Genomic DNA, 21,068 nt, shown 5'->3' with positions numbered 1-21,068 from the left:
GACCGGACCATGAACCGGAATGCTGATTTCACGGACCGGATCATGACAGTATGTCTTCTTGGAGCACTGCTGTAACATTCTCCCTTATCAGTAGAGCAGCCCTGCCATCTCGCTCACCCCTCCCCCTCTAACATATCTAAAATAACAGAACCTAGGAACAATGAGTTACCAGTTCTGTCATTCATGCAACCAGGTCTCCATAATAGCCGCAACATTATCATTTCATGTACTTATTCAAGCTCATCTTCCTTATCCATAGTAATGTTAAATCAGCCCCACCTTGCTGTCCTTACTTTCAGTTTTATTTGTCATACCATCTTTCCTTCCCTCAACCTTATCACCTGTTACCTGCTGTGTTGTTCCTACTTCCCTACCACACTCATTTTAACCCTCCCAGGTAGCAGTGGCAAATCTCCCAGCGAGGATATTGGTTCCCAGTTCCGATGCAAACTGTCTTGTTTGTGCAGGTCCTACCTGCCCTGGAAGAGACACCAATAATCCATAAACTTTATCTCACTCCTCCTACACCACATATTGAGGATGTAACAAAACACATTGATGAAGGTAGAATAGTGAATGTGGTGTATATGGATTTCAGTAAAGTATTTGATAAGGTTCCCCGTGCAAGGCTCATTCAGAAAGTAAAGAGGCTTGGGATCCAGAATCCCGAGGGCTGTGACCTAAGCCCCCTTCTTTACTCTCTGGACACCCATGATTGTGTCGCCACCCACAGCTCCAATCTGCTAATTAAATTTTCAGATGATACAATATTGATTGGCCTTATCTCAAATAATAATGAAGCACAGTGGCGTCAAGAAAACAACCTCTCCCTCAACGTCGCAAAAACAAAGGAACTGGTGTGGACTACAGGAGGAATGGAGACAGGATCACCCCCATTGACATCACTGGATCTGGGGTTGAGAGGGTCAACAGCTTTAAGTTCCTCAGCATATACAACACTGAGGATTTCACGTGGTCTGCATATTCTGGCTGTGGGGTGAAGAAATTCGACATGAGTCCCCAGATCCTAAGGACTTTTTATAGGGTCACAACTGAGAGCATCTTGACTGGATACATCACTGCCTGGTATAGGGACTGTGCTTCCCTCAAGCGCAGGACTCTGCAGAGAGTGGTGCGGCCAACCCAACACATCTGTAGATGTGAACTTCCCACTATTCAGGACATTTACAGGAACAGGTGTGTAAAAAGGGCCCGAAGGATCATTGGGGATCTGAGCCACCCCAACCACAAACTGTTCCTGCTGCTACCATCCAGGAAACGGTACTGCAGCATGAAAGTCAGGACCAACAAGCTCCGGGACAGCATCTTCCACCAGGCCATCAGACTGATTCATTCACACTGATACAGTTGTATTTCTAAGCCATATTAACTGCCCTGTTGCACATACTACTTATTACAAAGTACTATAATTTACATATTACACATTCATTTGGAGATGTATCGTAAAGATTTTTACTTGTCACATATGTGAAGGATATAAGATATAAAGTCAATTTAATTCAATTGGCTTTCCCACAGAAGGAAAAGAGTGGTTGTAAATGATTCGTATTCTGTATGGAGATGGGTGACCGGTGGTGTTTTGCAGGGATCTGTTCTGGGACCCCCCCCCCCCCCCTCCCCCTCCTCTTTGTGATTTTCATAAATGACCTGGATAAAGAAATAAAAGGGTAAGTTAGTAAGTTTGCTGATGTCACAAAAGTTGGGGGTGCTGTGAATAGTCTGGAGAGGTGTCAGAGGTTACAGCAGGACATTGATTGGATGCAGAACTGGGCTGAGAAGTGGCAGATTGAGTCCAATCCAGAGAAGTGTGAATTGGTTCATTCTGGAAGGTCAAATTTGAAGGCAGAATATAATATTAGTGGTAAGACTCCTGGCGGTGTGAAGGATCAGAGAGATCTTGGGGTCCGTCTCCATAGGACACTCAAAACCACTGCAGAGGATGGCAACGTTGCTAAGAAGGCATATGGTGTGTTCGCATTTATCAACCTTGGAATTGAGTTCAAGAGCCATGAGGTAGTGTAACAGTTATATAAGATCTTGGTCAGACACCATTTGGTCACCTCACTACAAAAAGGATGTGGATACTATTGATAGAGTGCGGAGGAGATTTACAAGGATGTTGCCTGCATTGGGGAGCATGCCCGATGAGAACAAGTTGAATGATCTTGGGTTTTTCTCCTTGGAGTTACGGAGGATGAGAGGTGACCTGATAGAGGTGTATAAGATGATGAGAGGCATTGATCATGTGGATAGCCAGAGGCTAATTTTCCCAGGGCTGAAATGGCAAACACAAGGGGGCATATTTTTAAGGCACTTGGAAGCAGATACAGAGGGGATGTCAGGGGTAAATTCTTCACACAGAAAGTGGTGGATGCATGGAATGGGCTGCTGGCGACTGTGGTGGAAACAGATCCCAATAGGGTTTTTAAGAGCCTCTTAGATAGGTACAGGGAGCTTTGAAAAATAGAGAGCTATGTGTTAGGGAAATTCCAGGCAGTTTCTAGAGTAGGTTACATGGTCGGCACAACATTGTGGGCCAGAGGGCCTGTAATGTGCTGTCGATGTCTGCGTTGTATATTGAACTGCATGTTCAATTGAAGTGTCTATTTCTTACCTCATCAGCATGTGACAGAGGTAGTAATCCTGAGATTACAACCATGGAATTGTGGCATTATAATTTCTCCCTAGCTCCCTAAAATCACTTTGCAGAACATTACCTCTGCTTACCTTCAATACCTACATAGACTGTTGTTACATGATTTAAGCCACCGGAGAGAAGTACAGGTAGGTGTAAAGCAGCTTCTCTATTCGATAAAACAAGGTACAACAGGCATCATACAGAGACACTTCTGGTCGAAAGGTGTTGCTGGCCCAACATGGGACTCGATATTTTATGTGCTAAGCATCAAAGGACAATTCCATATTTACAATGCACGGACAATGCTTTCTGTGAAACTAAACACAAACCTCACACCTTTCGCTTCGCACCCACACCACCAAATGAATTTTAATCAGCATTGTCCACTCTGGGATTCGTGGCTTTAAGGAACCCATTGTTCAGAGCTACACGCCAAATTAAATCCACAGTACATATTGAGATGTGAAGACTGGTAGCCAAAGTCATTTGCTAAATGTAAATGCGCTAAACCCAAAAATTTTTCTAACTTAGACTATGACCTCTGGCTGCTCACCATCCTGTACTCACTGACTGCCATCCTTGGCCCTCGCGCCAAGGAGGCAATACACCGTCCTGGAGTCTCAGTTACAACCACATAAATGCCTGTCGGCGTCCTTACTCTTGAGTCCCCCACCTTGGCTGACATTGGATGTTATTTCCAAAGTATAGAGGGGCAAATTGTAAATGTCCAAGACTACCGTTCATCCTGGTTATTCAAAACCTATGAGAACACAGGCTAATTGTAGCACACTAACAACGACTTTGCATGGTGCTAAGTTTCAACTGGAATTGACTTCACATGAAGTAATAGCAAATCCCTATAGCTGTTGTCAGGGTTAATTAAGAAAATTAGCAAGGTTAATTTTCACACAACCTCACCAAACAGAAATGCACGTGTGTGAATAATGGTCGCTGAAGCAAGGCACCAGAGAGTGCCACTCAAGTGTGAAATATTGGAACAACATTAATCTGTGCATCAGTGTTTTCAGAAGAGGAGTGGGAAAGGAAAACAGAAAAATTAAGTCCATGTAGAGTAATTATGGAGTGGATTGTGTTGGATAATACGCTTACATAACAAATGCTGTCAAAAAAGTAAACGTGCTAGCTTTCAAACAACGACGGCTATAAAAAGAGTTAAATAGGTTAATTGACTATCCCAAGTATTCAAAAATGAAGAGCATTTTAAAGGTGCTAATCTACCTCAGGCCAATCAAGATCATTAGTTAATGACCTCTGAAAGTCAATGAATTGTCCTCAGCCGCGTGAAGTCTTGTATCATGTAACAGCAAGCATATTGGTGTGTCTGGAGCTTCACTTATGACCAATTTGTTAATGGATAGCCCTCTCATATAATCGTGCTTTCTTTATTGTTTTGTGCCAGTAATAGCCTGCTATTATGCAGGACATCAGCCAAGTCAGAGTTCCAAACCAACCCAGTGCAGCTGCAGATACTGAACTGTGAAAGCAGCTAAGATTCAAACGTCTGTTTATCTTCCCATTAAGATTCCATGGGGTATCCAGGGTGATGCTGCGGTTCACTATATGAGAATCTGTTCCCTCTTGATTATGATTAATTAGCTGTTCAAGCTTCAAACAAAAGCTAAAGGTATGAAACAAGTGGATCTCTTGTGTTTTTGGTTGAACTTACCTTTGCCATAATAATTCTGAAGATAGAACTTCATGACTGTGCAGTTTCACATCGCCAGTGAAATTGCAGTTTCAACCTAAAACATAGAAAACAAGTTAACATTTTAAGTATGTGCTCTTAATTTAAGTAATTTAATATTTAAGCACGTTGAATTTGTCACTCACAAAATGCTGGAGGAACTCAGCAGGCCAGGCAGAATCTGTGAAAAGAGAACAGGCAATGTTTCGGGAGAAGAACCTTGGGCAAGACTGGAGAAAAAAGATGGGGTTAAAAGGTGGAGCAGGTGAGGGAGAAACACAGGGTGATAGGTAAAACTTGGAAGGGGAGGGATAAAGTAAAGAGCTGGGAAGTTGATTGGTGAAAGAGATACAGGGCTGGATGGGGGAATCTAATAGGAGAGAACAGTTGGCCATTGCAGAAAAAAAGAGAGGAAAAGCACCAGAGGGAGGTGATGGGCCGGCAAGGACAAGGTGAGAGAGGGGAATGCGGATGGGGCATGGTAAGGAGGGAGGCATTGCCAGAAGTTTGAAGAAGTTCATGACATCAAGTTGCAGGCTACCCAAGTGGAATATAAGGCATTGCTCCTCCAACGTAAGTGTGTCATCATCGTGACAGTAGAGGGGGCCATGGATAGACATGTTGGAATGGGAATGGAAAGTGGATTTAAAATGGGTGGCCACTGGTAGATCCCACTTTTTCTGGCATATGAAGCATAAGTGCTCGGCGAAGCGGACTCCTAATCTATGTTGGGTCTCATCGATCTACAGGAGACTCCATCTGCCAGAAAAAGAGGAATCTTCCAGTTGCCACCCATTTTAGTTCCACTTCCCATTCTCATTCTATCCATGACCTCCTCTACTGTTGCAATGAAGTCACGCTCAGGTTGGAGGAACAGCCTTAAATTCTGTTTGGGTAGCCTCTAACCTGATGGCATGAACATTGATTTCTCAAATTTCTAGTGATGGCAACCCCCACACCCTCTCCTTCACCATTCCCCATCCCCTTTTCCCTCTCTCACCTTATCTCCTTGTCTGCCCATTGCCTCACTCTGGTGCTCCTCCCCCCTTTTCTTTCTTCCATGGCTTCTGCCCTCTCCTATTAGATTCTCCCATCCAGCCCTGTATTTCTTTCTCTAATCAACATCCCAGCTCTTTACTTCACCCCTCCCCCTCCCCCTCCCCATTTCACCTATCACTTTGTGTTTCTCCCTCCCCTCCACCCCCCTCCCACCACCTTTTAACTCTGACTCCTCATCTTTCTTTCTGCAGTCCTGCCAAAAGGTCTCGGCCTGAAACGTCGACTGTACTCTTTTCCATAGATGCTGCCTGGCCTGCTGAGTTCCTCCAGCATTTTGCGAGTGTTGCTCGGATTTCCAACATCTGCAGGTATTCTCTTGTTTGTCATTGAATTTGTCTTTTTTTTGTTGACTGCAGCAGAGTTAGAGGAAGCTAAAGTGATGAACCCCCAAGAGCAGGTTTGCACTTTGTATCATGTGATTAGCCCGGGAACCAGAATGCATGACAGCATGTCAGGTTTGATATCCCTGCTCATTTACAATCTTACTGCATTAGCCAGCACTAACTACACTGTTCGTTGGCAAAATATCTCAGCCAAAATCCTGTACTATATGTAGTTGTCACTGCTTAAAGTTTCCCTGCATCCTAGAATGCTAGTTTACCACTCTTAAAAGCAGTCTTGGGCACATAGCAATCTGTAAACACTTTCCCACTACTGAATGTCAATGTGTGAATAGGATGAGGGTGAGTCAAAGTTCAGAACCACACACATGCAATTCCTTTTCTGCATCTCAAGTTTTACCCAGCTCTAGAACCATGCACACACACACTTCATATGGTTGTTCAAAGCTAAAAGCCTTTTAGAACAACAGCTCTAAAAACTCCTTGTTGTGTTAAGCTGTCATTCCCAAAAATGTCAGCACTGGCTACCTTGTTGAATGTTAGATTCTTTATTACTTGACTTGGAGTTTTGATTTATTTTAATTCAGAGCAACAGCACATTAACAGGACCTTCTGGCCCAGCAAGACTGTGCTGCCCAGTTACACCCATGGGACCAGTGCATCTTTGGAATGTGGGAGGAAACTGTGGCACCCAGTGAAAACCCACAGGGTCGAGGGGAGAGCGCACAAACACCTTACAGATAGTGGCGGAACTGAAGCCGGGCTGCCAGCACTTACCCAGCCGCTACTCTACAATGCCACCTCAAGGAGAGGGCTCTCACGAGTTCATGCCAAAGTCTCCAGAGTCCCAAACAATTGCATAAATGGGCAGAAATGTACGGCCAAATTATGGGAGTGGGGATCATTGTGGGTGCAGCAGGAGCTGACAACAGACTGAAAATCATTGTGATCTGGAGAATGCCCCAGCAGAGTGGGCTGCATAGTGCAGGAACACATGCAAAATGCTGGGGGATCTCAGCAAGCTAGACAGCATCTTTGGAGTGGAATACATGGTCAAAGTTTCAGATCGAGACCCTTCCTAGGACTGGAAGGAAATGGAGGGAAGCAGCTCTTTATTCCCCTTCATTGATCTGCCTGGTTTGCTGAGTTCCTCTAACATTTTTTTTGTCCATTGCTCAAGACTTCCACATCAGCAGAATTTCTTGTGCTCATCTGCGTAGTTTAGGACATTGCATGAGAAACTGCAGTGGGGTGAATACAACTTCAAGTATTACGTGTGCCATAGAGTACAACCTGGATGCATTGTTGTATCAGACACTACTGTTTTCTTTGAAAGTAACTGTCTTAAAGGAATATCCATTTTAAGCTCTGTCAAAACGGAGAGATTTTTTTTTCTCAGCAACTCTTCATAGACACTGCATTGGTGGTGGGTTTGGAATGCTGCTACTTGTAAGGGTGTCGTGAGACAGTGTAGTGAAAAGTGGGCTGTCTGAGCAAGAGGACTTCTCCTGAGTAAAGCAGGGAATTGGTGATTGAAGTACGTCGTGAAGTGTCCAAGCAGAGAGTATGCATTATGATCAGCGATTAAGGGAGCTAGGGCTTTACTCTCTGGAGAGAAAGAGGGTGAGAGGAGACATGACAGAGGTGTACAAGATATTAAGAGGAATAGATAGAGTGGACAGCCAGCACCTCTTCCCCAGGGCACCACTGCTCAATACAAGAGGACATGGCTTTAAGGTGAGGGGTGGAAAGTTCAAAGGGGATATTAGAGGAAGGTTTTTTACTCAGAGAGTGGTTGGTGCATGGAATGCACTGCCTGAGTCAATGGTGGAGGCAGATACACTAGTGAAATTTAAGAGACTACTAGACAGGTATATGGAGGAATTTAAGGTGGAGGGTTATTTGGGAGGCAGGGTTTAAGGGTCGACACAACATTATGGGCCGAAGGGCCTATACTGTGCTGTACAGTGTTGTTCTATGTTCTATGAAAGTAATAAATACACTTTCTTTATAATTGCTTGCAATGTACAATCTGTTATTTCTTGCTAGTAGAAAATTGTGTAAGGCCAGTATTTTACATAGCATTCACTCATATTGGGATTCCATTAATTGAAACATCCCAACTTCCCTGAATGGTTGGATTCAAATCATACCGACCCCAGATGTATATTGTTTAAGAAAGGTGGTCTTCTCACCACTGAGTCGTTATCTGAGCCAGCTAATGAGCCAAGTTTGCATAGGAGGCCATTTGGGGGGGAGTGGTGTACAAAAGCTTCTCAATCCACTAACTTCCCATTAATATCTGGTATATTATATGCCGTCTCCTTTGTTTTTGTGCTGTCTTTTACTTCCCTTGTTAGCCACAGTTGCCTCATTCACCCTTTAGAATTCTTCTTCATCTTTGCAATGTATCTATCCTATGCCTTCTGAATTGCTCCTCAGAAACTCCAGCCTTTGCTGTTGCCATCCCTGATAGTGTCCCATTCTAATCAACTTTGACCAATTCCTCTCTCATGCCTCTGTAACTTCATTTTCTCCACTGTAATACCGACACATCTGATTTTATCTTCCCCTCTCAAACTGCAGAGAGAATTCTATCATGTTACGATCACTGTCTTCTAAGGGTTCCTTGACCTTAAGCTCCCCAAGTAACCTGAATCATCATGAAGTGACTTCAACACAGTCCTCCAATGCTTCTCAGGCAAACCAGCTGGGAACGCTAAGGCCTGACTGGAGACAGTGACCCTGTACAAAACCTGGTTCCTCAACTCAAGTTTGTTCCATTCTCTCATCAGTAAGGGTATGTTAGGGTGTTTCATCTTTTCAACATGGCCATAGCCCCTACTGCAACAGATAACTAAATGGCATCTATACAGGGATCATCTCGCTGCGCTGCTGCCACTTCCGCAGGACTCAAGGAAGGCAACTGCTTCATATTTTTAGAGCAGTGAAGTTGCAGTAAGCTTGTGGAATGGTGCAACCAGAAGCTCCCAAATAATCCAGGTCCTCTATCCTGCTCTGGAATTGCCTCTGGTTTCCCCATGGCAGAAAACTGACACATTGTTTTAACAGTAGAGGCAGGAACGCTCTCTCACTCTTTGTCCATGTCCAGCACCTCATGCGAGCATCGGGACAGCATGTCTGCATCAATGCTCCAAATCCCTGGCCAATACTTCAGGCTGAAATCATAAGCAGACAACACCACCAGCCAATGAAGACCAGGGGCATCCAACTTTGCCAAGGTCAGGATACAAGTGAATGGATTGTTGTCAGTCCAAACCTCAAACTTGTCACTTAACTTATCTACCGCAGCCCATTTCAATGCCAGGAGCTCCAATTTGTGCATGGAATAGTTTCATTCAGAGAGTGACAAACTCAGAATCCAAATCAGGTTTTTTATCACCGGCATGATGTGTAATTTGTTAACTCAGCAGCAGCAGTACAATGCAATACATAATATAGAAAGAAAACAAAATAAAATAACAATAATAAATAAATAAATTAATTAAAGTATATGCATATTGAATATAGTACAAATAATAATAATAATAAATAAGCAAATTAATTACAGTATACATATATGTTGAATAGATTAAAAATGTGCAAAAAACATAAATACTGTACATTAAAAAAGTGAGGTTGTGTCCAAGGGTGATTCAATATCCATTTAGGAATCAGATGGCAGAGGGGAAGAAGCTATTCTGAATCGCTGAGTGTGTGTCTTCCGGCTTCTGTACCTCCTACCGGATGTTAACAGTGAGAAAACGGCATGTCCTGGGTGCTGGATGTCCTTAATAATGGACACCGCTTTTCGGAGACACTGCTTCCTGAAGAAGTCCTGGGTACATTGTGGGCTGGTACCCAAGATGGAGCTGACTAGATTTATGACCCTCTGCAGCTTCTTTTGGTCCTGTGAAGTAGCCCCCACCCACCCTATACCAGACAGTGGTATCAGAATGCTCTCCGCAGTACATCTGTAGAAGTTTTTGAGTGTATTTGTTAACATACCAAATCTCTTCAAACTCCCAATGAAGTATAGCTGCTGTCTTGCCTTCTTTATAACTGCATCAATATGTTGGGACCAGGTTAGATCCTCAAAGATCTTGACACCCAGGAACTTGAAACTGCTCACTCTCTCCACTTCTAATCCCTCTATGAGGATTAGTATGTGCTCCTTCATCTTATCTTTCTGGAAGATCATAATCATCTCTTTCTTCTTACTGACATTGAGTGCCAGGTTGTTGCTGCGTCACCACACACTAGTTGGCATACCTCACTCCTGTACACCCTCTCATCATCACCTGAGATTCTGCCAATGGTTGTATCATCAGCAAATTTATAGATGATATTTGAGCTATGCCTAGCCACACAATCATGAGTATATAGAGAGTAGAGCAGTGGGCTAAGCACACACCCCTGGGGTGCACCAGTGTTGATCGTCAGCAAGGAGGAGATGTTATCACCAATTCGCACAGATTGTGGTCTTCTGGTTAGGAAGTTAAGGATCCAATTGCAGAGGGAGGTACAGAGACCCAGGTTCTGCAACTTCTCAATCAGGATTGTGGGAATGATGGTATTAAGTGCTGAGCTACAGTCGAGGAACAGCATTCTGACGTAGGTGTTTGTGTTGTCCAGGTGGTCCAAGATCATGTGAAGAGTTATTGAGATTGCACGTGCCATTGACCCATTGTAGTGATAGGCAAATTGCAGTGGGTTCAGGTCCTTGCTGAGGCAGGAGTTCATTCTAGTCATGACCAACCTCTCAAAGCATTTCATCACTGTCGATATGAGTGCTACCAGGCAATAGTCATTAAGGCAACTCACATTATTCTGCTTAGGCACTGGTATAATTGTTGCCTTTTTGAAGCATGTGGGAACTTCTGCCCGTAGCAGTGAGAGGTTGAAAATGCCCTTGAATACTCCTGCTAGTTGGTTGGCACAGGTTTTTGGAGCCTTAGGCAGGTACTCCATCAGGACCTTCTGCTTTTGAGGGTTCACTCTGTTTAAAAACAGCCTAACATCGGCCTCTGAGACAGAGATCACAGGGTCAATAGGTGCAGCAGGGATCTTCATAGCTATAGTTGTACTCTCCCTTTCGAAGCAGGCGTAGAAGGCATTGAGTTCATCTGGTAGTGAAGTATCACAGTATTTGCTATTGGGTTTTGCTTTGTAGGAAGTAATGTCTTACAAACCCTACCAGAATTGTCGTGCATGCAATGTTGCCTCCAAACTCATTAGAAATGGTCTTTTCACCCTTGAAATAGCCTTAATTTTCTTGTACAGGCGAAGGCAACAGGTCTCAGTCCTTTGCCCTGGTCCTCATATAGAACAACCCCTTAACCCTCCTGGCTGGCATTGGTTTGCAGTACATACAGCAACTGGGGGTTTGCAAAAACCAGCACAGGTACTTCCATCAGCAACTCTTTCAGCAGCTGAAAAGCCTCTTCACATTTTGCATCCCATCTTTCCATTAAAGGCGCTGAAGGGCTAAGATTAACTTAACCTTCTTCTCTTCTCATTCTCCTGCAAGGGAGGATAACCACACAGAAGCTGATTCAAGGGGTGGCTGACCTTGGAATAGTCCTTCATGAATCTTTGGTAATACCAACAGAATCCAAGGAATGAGCATTCAGCATTCACATGTTTGGCCCTCTAGCTTGGACAGATCCATCATGTGAGATATTGTGCCCGACGTAGTTGACTGACGTCATACAGAACAGGCACTTCTCCAGTGACAGATTTAACCCTTCAGCTTTCAGGCACTCTAGCACTTTCAGTAGCTTCATCTTGTGCTCCTCCAGTGTGAACCCGCACACTATGAGATCGTCCAAGTATGTCATTACCTCATGCAAGTTCATGTCACCAACGGTCTTCCCCATGACATGTTGGAAAGTAGCTGGTGCTCCTGATATGCCCTGGGGCATCTTTCAAACTGGAAGAATCTAGGTGGACATATAAATGCTATCTTCCCTTTGTCAGCTTCATTCGTGGATATCTGATAATACTGCTGACCAGAAGAAACTACAATGTGCAATTAGTGAATTTGTCAAATCAAGGACAGGGGAAGCGGACAAACTAATTGTCTTTGTTTTCCATGCCCTCTCCCTTTTGTGGACTCTGAACTGACTTTTGCCCTGGAATAATCTAATCAGAATGTGGACACAAGGAGCTTCAGGTAATGACCTGCTAAACCTGAGACCATTCTCAGATGAGCAGCTATTTATTATGCAAAATGCCAGACCTACCAAAGAAGTGATCTGGAATCTCATTAGACTCTATCTAGGTTTTCCCATTGAACTGGTTTGGATCAGTCAGAGTTGAAAGACACAAATACACAAGGCTGGAGTGTGCAGAAACATGAAACAATGTTGGTTGTAGTGCTGGACAAAAACCAACAAGAAGATAACCCAGGTAGGTCAGGTGACCTTGAGAAAATGGTATGGAGATTCACAAATTCAACTGATGAGAGTCAGGAGCTCCAACTACACTGGGGTGATAATGCTTCAGCAACCATCGTGGATGTTTGGTTATCCAAGTACGCCAGCACCTCAAACAAGCTCAAGAGAAAATGCCTTCTCTCTTCACTGACTGTTCTTGGTGGGTCGGGAATTTTAGTAGTTAGTTTGTGAACCCACGTGCTTTTTACTTGAGACAATAAAAGTTAATTGTTGGTAGACACAGATTCTCTGTGCCTCACTGGTGATTATTACAAGGAGCGATTCTTGTAACAACACCCACTCCTTAGGTCAACACACTGAACCACTTTGCTCCACTCAGGCAGGCCAGATCACCCTAGATCCATGGAACAAAATATTAGTCAGGGACGGTATGTCCGTTCAGTCTCTGACAGTCAGCGTACATTCATACCTTCCCAATCTTCTTCCTCACCATCACCACCACTATGGGTGACGCATAGGGACACCTTTACTCAATGATAATTTCAGCTTCCTTCAGTTTCAGCAGATGCTGCCGAGCATCTTTCACCTCCGCTAGTGCTATCAAGATCTTTCTCTGAAAGCGGCGTCCTTTGTCACTCGAATGGTGTGGCAAGTACTCTTGGAGCAACCCACATCAAACTCGTCAGTAGAAAAGACATCTTCAAACTTCAGCACCTTCTCCATTAGTCTCCTTTTCCATCCCTCAGCCAACGGGGAGACATCAAAGTTGATTGACTGTGCTGTTAACTTCCTTGGTTCAAGAGAATGTCTTGCTCCCAAATTTCTCACAGGAAAACTATACGTTACATTCACTGGGAAAAGATGTGCCATCGATATCCCTCGCCTGAGGGTGATCTCTCTCTCTCTGAGCTGTTCCTGACCATCACTGTCATCCTGTTTACGCGTGCAGCTGAGGATTTCTGCAGTTCAGGTCTCACCAGCACCCCAGCAGGTAAGTATGACTTTTCGTCATGATCCTCCAAAGCGTCCACCAGAAGGGCTCGGCATCAGGCATTCCGGGGAATTTGGAGTTTCCTGTCACTCTATCTACTTCCCCAGGACGTAACACAGTTTAAGCAGGGTGTACCCATTTAGGCTCATTGTTCTGCATAGGAGGAAGTTACACCTTCTCAAAAACAGCTCTGAACACCAGATGAATGGAGAAGGTTTTCAAAAAATTCTCTCCATTTCTCTCCTCGCAGGCTCCCATGAGGAGCTTCAAATGCAAAAGAGCGATAACTCTGGAGCTACCAGAGACCAACCACTGGGATGTTGACCTGTGGAGTTTGGAGCAGGGCCAGGAGGAACGTGTGGCCAGCATAGACTCTTTTTACCTTTACTGTTCTTTGTTCATGGAGAGTCAGGAAAACTTAGAGAGTGTGCACAGGTACTCGGTGATGTAAATTCACATGTTCTTCTATTGAGACAATAAATATTGCTAAATACAGATTATTTCTGATTCTCTCGGATTATGACTAAGGAGTAAATCCTTTTAACAGGTCTTTGGCCTCCCCTTGTGCCAAGATGAAGCTGTCTCCCAATTTACAACGGGTCTCACCAATGTAGATGGAGGCTGCTTCAGGAGAACTGGACACAATTGAAGATCCCAGCAGATTCACAGGTAAAGTGTTGCCTCACCTGGAAGGGCTGCTTGCAGCCCTGGGTCAGCGAGGGAGGAAGTGTAGCACTTAGGCCACTTGCAGGGATAAGTGCCAGGAGCAACGAACGGGCGAGGGAATTGCAGAGAAAGCGAACTCTGTGGAAAGCGGAGATGGGAGGGAGGGAAAGCTCCCTTTGGAGATAGCAGAAGTTGCAGACGATCACGTGTTGATGCAGAGGCTGATGAAGTGGTAGGCAAGGACAAGAGGAACTCTATCACGGCAGGAAGATGGGGTGAGCACGGACGGATGCTGGGTAATTGAGGAGATGGGGGTGAGGGCAGCATTAATGCTGGGGGGGGGATACTCTGTTGTTTAAAGAAGGAGGACATTTCTGATGTCTTGGAATGGAAAGCCACTCCTTGGAACAGATGCAGTGGAGGTGAAGAAACTGAGAAAGGGGAATAGCATTTTTACAGGAGATTTGGTGGGAAGAGGTAGAGTCGATATAACCATGGGAATAAGTTGGTTAATAAAAGATGTCGGTTGACAGTTTGTCTCCAGAGATGAAGACAGAGCAAATGAGAAGGGGGAGGGAGATATCAGAGATGGACCAAATGAATTTAAGGGCAGGGTGGAAGTTAGAGGCAAAGTTGATGAAATTGACGAGCTCAGCATGGGTGCATGAAGCAATGCCAATGCAGTTATCAATGTAGCTGGGGAGGAGTTGGGGAGTATAACCAGGTAAAGCTTCAAAGGTGGACTGTTCTACATAACCAGTGAATAGGTAGGCATAGCTGGTGCCCATATGAGTGCCCATGACTACCCCTTGAGTGTGGTGAAACTGGAAGGAGCCAAAGGAATAATTGCTCAGAGTGAGGACTAGATTTGCCAGATAGAGAACAGTGGAGGTGGAGGGGGATGAGTTGGTTCTTTTGTCAGAAAGAAGGGGAGAGCTTTGAGGCCTTCTTGAAGGGGGATATATGTGCATAGGGACTGAACATCCATGGTAAAGGTGAGGCAGTCAGGGCCAGGGAATTAAAAGCTACTGAAGAGATCAGGGGCATGAGAAGTGTTGTGGATGTAGGAGGGAAGGTGGAATAAAGTACGCCAAAGACAGCATAATTTCTTTTGGGGGAAATTTTACCTAACAGATCTGTTGGAATTATTTAAGGAAATAACAGGCAGGTTAGAAAAAGGAGAGGTGATGGATATTGTTTACATGGATTTTCAGAAGGACTTTGTCAAGATGCCACACATGAAGCTGCTTAATAAGATAAGAGCCATGAGATTACAGAAAAGATACTAGCATGGATAGAAGATTGGCTGTCTGGCAGGAGGCAAAGTGCGGGAATAAAGTGAGCCTATTCTTGTTGGTTGTTGGTGACAAGTGGTGATCCACAGGGGTCAGTATTGGGACTGCTTCTTTTCATGTTATATGTCGATTATTTGGATGATGGAATTGACGGCTTTGTGGCCAAGTTTGCGGATGATACAAAGGTAGATTGAGGGGCAGGTAGTGTTAAGGAAGGAGAGAGTTTGCAGAAGGATTTTGACAGATTGGAAGAACAGGGAAAAATGTGGCAGATGGAATATAGTGTAGAGAAGTATATGGTCATGCACCTTGGTGGAAGGAATAAAGGTATAGACTGTTTTCTAACTGGGGAGAAAATTCAAAAATCAGAGCTGTAAAGGGACTTGGGTGTTAATGTTAGCATTGAGTCCATGAGGACTAGAATATAAAAGCAAGAATGTGATGCTGAGGATTTATAAGGCATCAGTCAGACCACACTTGGACATTCTGAGCAGTTTGGACCTCTTATTTAAGAAAAGAAGAGCTGCCATTGGAGAGGATCCAAAGGAGGTTCATGAGAATGCTTCTGGGGGTGTAAGAGTCAAAGTATGAGAAGCATTTGATGGCTCTAGGCCTGTAATCACTGGAGTTTAGAAGAACAAGGGGGTATCTTATTGAAACCTATTGATTATTGAAAGATTTAGTAGAGTGGATGTGGAGAGGATATTTCCTATAGTGGGTGCGTCTAGGACCCAGACAGTGCAGCCTCAGAATAGAGCAACGTCCATTTAGAACAGAGATGAAAAGGAATTTCTTGAGCTTGAGGGTGATGAATCTGTGTAATTCATTGTCATAGATACCCTTGGAGGCCAAGTCAGTGAGTATATTTAAAGTGGAGGTTGGTAGGCTGTTGATTAGTCAGAGCGTCAAAGGTTACAGGGAGAAGTCAGGACAATGGGGTCAAGAGAGATAATAAGTCAGCCAAGATGGAATGGCAGAGCAGATGTGATGGGCTGAGTGGCCAATTTCTGCTTCCACTCTATGTCTTATGATCTTATGGCTTTTTTTTGCTTCAGAGTGTAAAATTTTATTTTATTGATGCTTTGCTGCACGCTTGATTGGTCAATGGCGGGTGCAGATGCTTTTTTGTTGGTGGGGGGTTCGTTCCTTTGCTGCAGCTTATACATCGGAGGGGGAGCTGGGGGTGCTTTGGGGTTCTAATATTTAGCTGTCATCCATTCTTTGGGGCACTTCATGTTTTTGTGGACGTTTGTAAAGAAAAATAACTTCAGGATTTTTATTGTATACGTTCCTCTGACATTAAATTGAACCTATTGAAATTTGCAATTGCTGTGTCTCCTAAAATATGACTCCTTCAAATTCCATCCTTTAGAAATCTTCCTTTCCTTGCACAAGTTTTGAAGTCATAGATGATAGATTCTGAGAATGAATAAATGAAATTATTGCAATGTATCTTGATATCAGTATATTGAAATTTATTAGTCTATCTACCAATGCTCTCTCTTTAAAGCTGCATATAATATTAAGTAAATTTAAAGTGATATTTTTTATATCCTTAGCCAGTAATTTATTTTGTTAATGTCTTGCTGCATGCATTTGTCGAGATCTGGCTCAAAATTCATGTAAGGAAATAACATAGTGCAAGTACAGGAAATTGAGTGTTTTTTGGAATTTTCAGAAGGAAACAATAGAGCAAATATATTGAACCAATGTGAAGAATCTGTCTGAGGACAGATTGCCAAGGTAAGTGGTAAATAGATGGAATGTGATTTTGTCATGGTTTCCCTTTGACCTGCGCTGGAATTTTATTTTTCCCCAATCATCTCATTATTGATCTAGAAAATAAAGCTCAGAAAATGATAGTAAGGTTTTGTGATGATCCGATTACCTGGCTGGAGAGTGCAGGCATATAAAAACAACCTAGCACACACACAAAATGCTTGAGGAACTCAGCAGGCCAGGCAGCGTCCATGGAAATGAGTACAGTAACATTTCGGGGCGAGACCCTTCATCAGGACTGGAGAAATAAGAATGAGGGGTAGAGTTAAATGATCGGGGAGAAGGGAGAGAAACACAAGGTGATGGGGGAACCCAAGGAAGGGGAGGGGTGAAGTAAAGAGCTGGGAAGTCGATTAGTGAAAGAGATACAGTACTGGATAGGGGGATGCTAATAGGAGAGGACAGAAAGCTATGGAAGATCGGGGGGGGGGGGTAGGGGTGGGGACACCTTCCATTGCCTTCTGTCCTCTCCTATTACAGTCTACCTTCTCCAGTCTTGTATCTCTTTCACCAATCAGCTTCCCAGCTGTTTACTTCACCCCTCCCTCTCCCGTTTCACCCATCACCTTATGTTTCTTCCTCCCTTCCCACTGCCTTTTAACTTCACTTCTCACCTTTATTTCTCCAGTCCTGCCGAAGGGTCTTGGCCCTAAACATCGACTGTTTACTCTTTTCCATAGATGCTGAGTTGCTCCAGAAACTTGTGTGTGATGCTTGGATTGCCAGCATCAGCAGACTTTCTCTTGTTTGTGTTTAAAAACAGCCTATGTAAATCTTCTTGTTAGGCACATTTGCACATTGAAAGTGGATCTAGATAGTCCTTCAGGAGAAGCAAGGTATAACAAGGAATGGGAAAATTGAAGGTTAATTGATTTAAAATCAGAAACACAGAAGTGGGCCTTTCAGCCCCTTAAATCTGTTCTATTACTTAGTAATGTCAGAAGAAATTCATGTCGAATTCCATTTCCCACCTTGATCCCTGTTCTTTAGTACTCTCAACTAACCAAGATTGGATTATCCAAACTGGGAAATGTTCAATTAACCCATTTTTTGGGAGAGAGAGCCATGCATTTCCAACCTCCTTTGGGCAAAAAAAATGTTTACTAACTTGTTTCTCATAAGTTTCTCTCATGTTAAGATTCTAACCCATTGTTCGTTTTTGTGTGTGTTTTTTTTCCCACTTCAAACTCATCAAAATATGAATCCAATCTTCTAAGTTCAAAGAAACCCAACCCAACTTATTGTCTTAATTCAACGTTCAAGCTTCAGTAACATTTTGGTGTGATTGTGCTGCAAGTCCATTAAGTGTTTGCCTGAGAGGCAATGCCCATTTCTGAAAGCTTTTCTTCAGATGGGATGCAGCGAAGCTCTGTAACTGAAGCTGGACTTTCTCCCTTTTGTATCCCGACAATCTTGAGATAAAGTCTAACATTCCATTAGTCTTTTTGATTACTTTGTTGTACCTGTCCAGTAGCTTTTAGTGATTTCTGTATATGGACACCTAAATCCCTTTGCTCCTCTGCACTTTCTAAATGGTACAAGAAATGAGAGATTAACTGCTTTGATGGAAAGGTGAAAAATAAATTGGGCTTTTATGTTGGAACGAGAAGTTTGACAGAGAAGTTAATAGCCATGTCAGATGGGAAATAGGGAACAATCACTTCCACTGCTTGGAGAATTGGTAACAAGGGTACATAAACTATGGATAATCACAAGAGGAATAAAAGGGGAATTAGAACTGTTTCACACAAGGGACCAGAATTCCTTCAAACCAGTTTGCCATCCTCATTGCCACAAACCTAAGTGCTAAACTTGCACATCTGTGGAGAGAATTGAAAGGTTCATTTGTTATCAAAGTATTCATTGGTGAGAGCTGCTCTGAGGAAGTTCACGGAGCAGGTTCCAGCTGGGGTGGGCAGGTAATTTACAAATGAGAACAACAGACTCCTCAGGCTCATCACATCAGCCCTGGCTTCACAAAGCAAACTGTGCAGAGGAATGAACTCGTGGACTTGTACAAGTTACATATTAAAATTCAGCATACCAGCGGGATGGACATTAAGATAAATGTCATTAAATAATAATATTCTCCCGGTGTTCAATAGCTACAGGCCAGAAAACTTGACCTGTTGTGAACTGTTGCTTCTTACATAGATACCTATCCTGACCCACTCAAAACTAATCCTGCTGACTTCTGTCTAGAGACCTGTATCAAATACTTACCCAATTACTCCTTTAAAGGAGAAAATAGTCTCTGTCACAACGTTCCTGTTACTAGGTGTCCCATTAAGGTGAAGCAGTTCAGACATGCGTTTTTTTAGAAATTTATTTAGTGATACAACACAGAGTAGGCACCTCCGGCCCTGCGAGCCATGTCGCCCCAGCAACACCTGACAAAACTGTTTAACCCTCACCTTCACACGGGACATTTTACAATGACCAATTAACAAATCCAGTCAGTCTTTGGACTGTGCGATGCAACTGGAGGGCCTGGAGAAGACTCACACATTCTATGGAGAGGACATACAAAGGTTCCTCACAGAACAGTGCCAGAATTGAACTCTGAACTCTGTACACTCCAAGCCGCAATAGTGTTGTGCTAATTGCTACGCTACATTGGAAACTTGGAAGGTAATTTACTCCAATAGAAGAACTAATGCAAAATGCTGAAAATCTTGGAGATCTGCAATTTAATGGAAATATTCAGCAGGTCAGATAGTATCTGTGAAGAGAGAAATAGGGTCAACTATTGATAACCTCTCATCAGAACTAATTTTTCTGCTATTTATAATTATAACAAGAAGTAATACTGAGTTTTATCGATGAAGCTATAGTGCTCGTCTTTTAAAAGCCAAGAGGAGAGGGGATGTGAGAAACTCCACAGTTTTTTTTTACAGTAACACCAGCAACAATAGTTTCTAGCTTCTAAATGTGAAGAGGAGGACATTTTGAACAATACCTGCCTGGATAAATGTGTACAGTGATGTAATTGATAGTGCAAACAGACTTTTAGTGATTAACACAGGAGAACCTTTGACTGGCTAAGTACAGAAAATGGATACATAGAGCTGTAATCCTGCCTGGTGCTTATTCTATCCAGGTGCTTGATGGCTTGGCATGGCAGCCCTTGAGCAGAAGAACCTACAGAGAGTTGTGGACACAGTTTATCACATCATGGGAATCAGCCTCCCCTCCATGGACTCTGAATATGCTGACTGCTTTGCCGAGCCAGCAAGAAATATAGACAAAGACCCCATCCACCCCAGACACTATCTATCACCCCCTCCCACAGGGCAGATGATGCAGGAACCTGGAAGCGTGTACCATCAGGCTCAAGAGCAACTTCTGTCCATTGTTATCAGACCTCATGCATGATAAGATGAACTACCTCATTATGATCTTGCATCTTATTGTTTACCTGCACTGCACTTCCTGTGCAGCTGTTACACTCTATTCTGTATTCACTTATTATTTTACCTGGTACTGCTTCCAAAGCACTATGTAATGAACTGCTACGTACGAACAGTTTTCAAACAAGCTTTCCACTGTACCTCAGTACAAGTGACAATCATCATAAACCAAATATCTGCACCGTTTATTTAGTTTCCATATCTCCAGGGATAGCAAACATGTTCTGGGAGGAAACAAATATTTCTGTTAAATGTTCTTTGACTTTATATGCACCCTTATAATTTTAGGTTTCATAAATCATAAATCAGGGGTTCCCAACTTGGTGTTCATAGACCCCTTGCTTAATGGTATTGGTCTATGGTATAAAAAAGGTTGGGAACCCCTGTCCTAAATGTGAACTCAGAGTTTTAATCTTAATCCAAAACCTAATTTTAGTTTAAAGTTGGTTCCAATGTGACAAACCTCAGCAGTAAACTTCTGAAAAGACATTAACTCTATGCAACTGCTGTAGTATAATGACCTACAATCTTACACAGATTATCCCTACGTCCCTCCCTGTCTCAATTTAAAAAAACAAATGAAAAAATACAAATCCAGAATATAAACATATAATATTAAAAGTACCCAGAATAACCTCCTTGGAGAGAGGATCTGATTTACCATTTTAGGTCAATGATCTTTCATTAGAATATGCTGTTTTATTTTCAAGAAAGACTGTAAGATCTACTGTGCATTGCCGGCATTTGTCTTTGTATTGTCTCAGA

The 21,068-nt window shown here is 43.2% G+C and overlaps 2 long non-coding RNA genes across 2 annotated transcripts in view; one reads left to right on the top strand and one right to left on the bottom strand.

Annotated features, from left to right (window-relative positions):
- Positions 1-21,068, bottom strand: part of LOC132378529 (uncharacterized) — a 103,481-nt gene that overhangs the window by 64,608 nt on the left and 17,805 nt on the right. The window contains exon 2 of the long non-coding RNA XR_009507094.1: positions 4,347-4,422. This is a non-coding gene — a long non-coding RNA (uncharacterized LOC132378529). The remainder of the gene's footprint in view (positions 1-4,346; positions 4,423-21,068) is intronic.
- LOC132378594 (uncharacterized) lies at positions 4,229-13,811 on the top strand. The gene is made up of 3 exons (XR_009507130.1): positions 4,229-4,304; positions 5,615-5,731; positions 13,701-13,811. It is a non-coding gene; the product is annotated as an uncharacterized LOC132378594 (long non-coding RNA).

Source organism: Hypanus sabinus, chromosome 1 (assembly GCF_030144855.1).
Source record: "Hypanus sabinus isolate sHypSab1 chromosome 1, sHypSab1.hap1, whole genome shotgun sequence".
NCBI classification, from domain to species: Eukaryota; Metazoa; Chordata; class Chondrichthyes; order Myliobatiformes; family Dasyatidae; genus Hypanus; species Hypanus sabinus.
This window is presented reverse-complemented; position numbering and strand designations above follow the sequence as displayed.